This window comes from Podarcis pityusensis (assembly GCF_964106645.2).
Source record: "Podarcis pityusensis genome assembly, chromosome: 7".
In the NCBI taxonomy this organism is placed as follows: Eukaryota; Metazoa; Chordata; class Lepidosauria; order Squamata; family Lacertidae; genus Podarcis; species Podarcis pityusensis.
This window is the reverse complement of record NC_138031.1, coordinates 44,098,903-44,104,592: the sequence shown is the minus strand read 5'-3', so window position 1 is coordinate 44,104,592 and position 5,690 is coordinate 44,098,903. Positions and strand designations below refer to the sequence as shown.

At 42.0% G+C, this 5,690-nt stretch overlaps 1 long non-coding RNA gene across 1 annotated transcript; it reads right to left on the bottom strand.

Moving 5' to 3' along the window:
- Positions 1–1,428: 1,428 nt before the first annotated feature.
- Positions 1,429–5,406, bottom strand: LOC308481139. Its single transcript, XR_013988475.1, has 3 exons — positions 5,246–5,406; positions 4,624–4,890; positions 1,429–1,609 (listed from the first exon to the last, which is right to left on the bottom strand). It is a non-coding gene; the product is annotated as an uncharacterized lncRNA (long non-coding RNA).
- Positions 5,407–5,690: the final 284 nt, after the last annotated feature.

Below are 5,690 nucleotides of genomic sequence, written 5' to 3'. Positions count from 1 at the left end.
TTATGCTGTACTTTTAGTTCTAGGGCATACCATGAAGCTGGTCTTTGGAAGACTGTTGCATTAGGCTAAAGTGAAGATCCTGTTTTCCCAAGACGGCCAGGAATTCTACAACTTCCTGCAACAGCTGTTCATTTCTACCACTCCTGACGTGGTCCTCTTCCTATTATTGAAATTCACAGACATTTCCCAATAGTCCACCTTTGTCTGGCCTACTTTCCTCTCTTTGGTCGCTTCAGGCAAATTGTATATTCAGCAATCTCCTGATTTGTTCTCACACAAATTGTGTGGAGGTTATATGACATTGCCATCAATTGCTTGTTCTCCTGCACTTTCCGCTGTAGCTTCCCATTACTTTTCCCACCTTGGATATCTTTTTTTTCTTCAGGTGGGTAGGTGAGATAAACTCATTGTGCAAGAGTGCTATTTAGCCATTGCTGCTTATCACAATGCATTCACTTCCTTTGCAGCGGGGTATGAAGAAGCACTCTTATTGCACATTCCTGCTTTCTGCACCCCCACCAGCAGCAAGACAAAAACAGGAGGCAGGATGACTGCAAAGCAGGTAAAACTTTTGCCACTGTCTCCCTGCTTTCCTTTTTTTATTGCTCCCTACTGAAGGAAGAAGGGATGTGGGTGGCACTGTGGGTTAAACCTCTTGGGCTTGCCAATCAGAAGGTCAGTGGTTCGGATCCCCACGACTGGGTGAGCTCCCGTTGCTTGTTCCCAGCTCCTGCCCACCTGGCAGTTTGAAAGCACATCAAAGTGCAAGTAGATAAGTAGGTACTGCTCCAGCGGGAAGGTAAACGGCATTTCCGTGCGCTGTTCTGGTTTGCCTGAAGCGGCTTAGTTATGCTGGCCACATGACCCGCAAGTTGTACACCGGCTCCCTCGACCAATAAAGCGAGATGAGCGTCGCAACCCCAGAGTCGGTCCGCGACTGGACCTAATGGTCAGGGGTCCCTTTACCTTTACTGAAGGGAAAGGAGAAATGCCCAACCACCCTGTACTCTGGACTAAGATGGTGATGACCGTGGACTCACCAATGTGGATGGATTTTGGACTGGGGAGGGGGGCTGAAGTTTTGTTTTTCTGCTAATTAGTGGGTAGGAATATTGCTTTCTTTATTGTCTGAGGACTGCAAACAAAGTTTGTGACTTTTCATGGGACTGGTGTGTTATTTTTGTTTTCCCATTAGTTGTATGTTATATAAAATATTAATGTACAATATGATCCCCTCATTTTTTCTATGGCATTATATATTTGCATATATTTTTCTTTAATGTAAGTTGCTTGGAGACCTTCTGGTGACAAGCGACTTTATTAACATAACATAAAACATAACAACATAACAAACAGTAACATAACATAACATAACATAACATAACATAACATAACATAACAACATAACACAACACAACAACACTCTGTTCTGTTCCTCCAGTCCAGTCCAATAGGCAGAGTGGAACTTCCATTTTCCTTTGAGGCAAGCAAATGGGAACACTGTTTTTTGCAACTGGACAGGTAGTCTCTTCTTTGTACCAGACTCCTAGGGCAAGTCCTGAAATTCTCTCCAGGAGTCCCTACCTTCTCCTCAGCAGTGGTGAAATATCTACAGTAGAAGGAGAGTCACTTGAAACAAGCCTGGTTTCACAATCTAGTGCCTAGGATATGCAGATAAAATTCTCAGGACTCAAAACTCAAGAAAGGATGGAAATATATGTGTCAAGTTAAACCTTCATGGAATCATCATTATTAAAATAAAATATTGCACTCACAAGTCTAATGTAGGAAAACAAGTTAGGATCTTTAATTTGATACAGTGGAGTTGGCCAGCTACAGCTCAAAAGCTGCTCTGTCAGGAAAAGCACGGCTGAAAATTTGCAAATTGACATGCTTTGACTTTTCACTTCCAATTATCTCCTTGGTAACATTTGTTGCATTCATCACGTATTCTGGCACCAGGGCAAGGCATAGAAATAGCCCTGAGTCTGGTTTTGTTTTGCATATTCAACGGCAGAATGTTTTGCATGCCTTTAAAGAAACTACCATTCATGTCGATTTAACCTTCTGCCATTGTTGGCATCTACTGGACCCCATTGCCCAACAAAAATCGACATGCAGCTTTTCAAGGGAAATTCTTTTCTTTTCAGACTATAGATATTATCGGGCGAGGATGAGGTCAAGCATTCTGCACTGCCTCCATTATTTTATATGTGGTAATCTTATGGAAGGTGGGAAGTGCCTTCAAATGTATCAACTCTGGTACTCAGCAGCTAGGAAGAAAGTTTTTAATAAATAAGTAAATTTCATAACACAAATTAATTAATTTTAAACACTATAAATAAAATTAAGGCCTATTGGATTCCATGCTTTTCTTCATGGATCTGCTATTCTATTCCTAGGTAAGGTCAGGCTTACCAGGCAAGATTTACCTTCCCCCTCTCTGTAGATAACAGCACAAAGTGAAAGCAGTCTTTTGCAGCAACAAAGAGGTTTATTGAACACAGCACAAACATTCAGCGGCCATTCTCATAGTGCAGGTGCTCCCATTGAGTTCCTCCCACTTCCCTCTAGTTACTTCCGTCTTCCTGTCTCCTCACCACATGATCCCTCCACCACTGAGCCTTCTGAGAGGCTACCCTATCCAGACACCTGACTCTCAGGCTCATGGGATGCATAGTTTCTAGTGAGGGAGATTCAACCAGCTCTCTGTCTCCCTGTTCTTCTCCCCTCGGTTGCTCTTCTCCCAGCTCAGCCCAACTGTCAGTTCCCAAACTGTGTCTGTCTGTGAACAATTACTCTAGGTCAATACTATCCTCCTGCTCCAGAGGAGCTTCAGGATTAGGCCCTTGAGCTCCCACCATTCTTCCTCAGAGCAATACCCTTCAGTCTAGTTCCTGACAGTAAACATGTAGTAATTTCTGAAAACAGAGATTGCATTTTACATGTTTTTACACATTTCTGGTTATCTTGAGTAGTGTTAACAAAATAGCCTTATCCTCTATACTGAATCTAAAATGTACTTAATCTAGTTCCCAAGAAATAATCCTTCCAATAACAAGTTTCAAAGGTTAATATTATACTCCTTTCCATATATATTAAGCCTGCTATCTGTTCATTTCAGCAGATAACTTGAATTTTTGTTTTATGTGAAATTTTAATAGATGGAAAGTTTATTCATTTTATCTGCACCATTGCTGATTTTATAACTTCTTCAGTTATATCTCCCATATTGGGAGTATTGTCCATATTGGACAATACTACTTTATATAAATGTACAGTGTTGGAATCCAGTTCAAAGTGATGACCCCTGCCTCTCCCAACTGCCACCAGAAGGGATTCTGCCTCTTCAGAACAAACATATGGAAATCAGCCACACTTGTTGTCTCTCCTGCATGGATTGTATTCTTTTTAATGGATTGCTGTTTTAATTCATTATTCTTATTTTAAATATCTACTGGCAGAAAGTTCAGGACAGGCAATATTATTGGCCAAGAATGGGATGACAGTCTGTAAAGTAGCTCTAAATCTCCAAGTCTCTAAATCATGAAGCATAGATATTTATGGTACTGGAATGAATCTCCACACCAAGTGCAGAAGCAAGAAATGTCTGCACCAAGTGCAGAAGCAAGAAACTTCCAGATGTTGGGGGCAAACAACAGAACTGTATTGTATTTATGTATTTTATTATATTCATGGTCTGCTTGTGACCTTTCCAGAGCCACTTGGCTGGCCACTCTCAGAAACAAAACGGTCGGCTAGTTGGACCTATGGTCTGATCTAACAGGGCTACAGGAATTAAGGCAGGGGTAGTTGGCATGGCGGGTGGCACTGTGGTCTAAACCACAGAGCCTAGGGCTTGCCGATCAGAAGGTCGGCGGTTCAAATCCCCGCGACGGAGTGAGCTCCCGTTGCTCGGTCCCAGCTTCTGCCAACCTAGCAGTTCGAAAGCATGTCAAAGTGCAAGTAGATAAATAGGTACCGCTCCGGCGGGAAAGTAAACGGCGTTTCCGTGCGCTGCTCTGGTTCACCAGAACGGCTTAGTCATGCTAGCCACATGACCTGGAAGCTGTACGCCGGCTACCTTGGCCAGTAAAGCAAGATGAGCTCCACAACCCCAGAGTCGTCCACGACTGGACCTAATGGTCAGGGATCCCTTTAACTTTACCTAGTCAACACGACACCCTCCAGATGTTTTTACCCTCATCTGCCACATTCTGCATAGCCAATGGTCAGGAATGATGGGAGCTGTAGTCCAGACCATGAGGTTGTTTTATTAACCAATGATTAGAAGTCAGTGCATGCTGACTGAAGTTCAGAGGCTCATGGGCTACTCTCAAAGGGATTTTATTTGACTGTATCTCCATTATGCCCAACATCTTTGCCCTGGCCTTGGCAGTTCTTTCTGCCCCAGAATAAGTGGAGGGGAAAAAACAAACCCAAAAGAATGTTTGAGGGAAGGGCCTTTCTTGACATTTGCTGGGTTTGGGCATGAAAATAAAAGAGGCACAAAAATATTCAATAAAAATCCAAAGGTTAGATAAAACACAATTATTATTTCTAAAACTGGGAAAGTATTATTAGTTTCAGCTGCATGCCATTCCCCAAACTTCCTTGAATTACCTTGGTGTATTGTGATGTGAAGTGAAGGAGAGATCTTGCCTTAGGCACAAGATAAATAATGGCCTATTATTTGGTACAGACTGCATCAGGAAATGTCTACTCTCACTGGTTTTGCTCCACAGCTGAAAGAGGAGCAGAGAGGACAGTCTTACATCCATTGGGCTGGTGGAGAAAGCTAAAGTCTCGGGCTTTGTCAATGATTCGGCCTGAGTTTGAGTTCAACTGATACACAAATATAATGAACAGGCTGCTGCTAGTCCTGAAGACCTGAGAGAGAGAGAGAGAGAGAGAGAGAGAGAGAGAGAGATTATCTGAGTGAGGAAATAGAGATAATTGTGTAACCTTGGCTAAGTGTGAAACAATTATTTTCCAAGGTTTCTAATTATTATTAACTGCACAAACCAACACGAGAAAGTGTGTGTGTACTAAAGAGGGGGTTGCATGTGGTTCCTGAGTAAGTACATACATGTGTTCACATATTATTATGTGCTAATTATTACATTATTATAATATTATTATCTATATGCTCTTAGCTAATTTTTGCCTGCAACCTGATTTATATCACTGTCAGCAAGCATTTATCTTTGGCTGTGAAATTAGAGAAGAGGCTTCTGCCACTTACCAGTTAGGCTGGGGCTGACAACTGGGGCATTTTTCCATGCTTATATCATGTCTTGCCCGCTGAAAGAGAGAGCATTTTACAGAAGCAGCTGAGAGGCTGCAAATACTCTTCTACAGAGAAGTGGCAATCACTCTGGAGCTGTTGGCCTGTGTACGAGGAATAAACAAAATTCACTACTGGACACATAAAGTTGCCCTGCACTCAGTCATATCATTTGTTCATCTAGGTCATGTTGCAGTATTAAATATTCCACAGTTTGAAGTGACTGGAAACATAAGAACTGACTCCTTTGGAAATGAAATATTGCTCAGGCCCATAGAAATATTATTCAAACTTTTACTGGCAGAACTTTCTTCAAAACAGCATTAAAACATCCATACAATATCTTGTGATGTCCAGCACAGGCTGAGCATCCTACAAAATATGAAATAATTCAAACAGACCT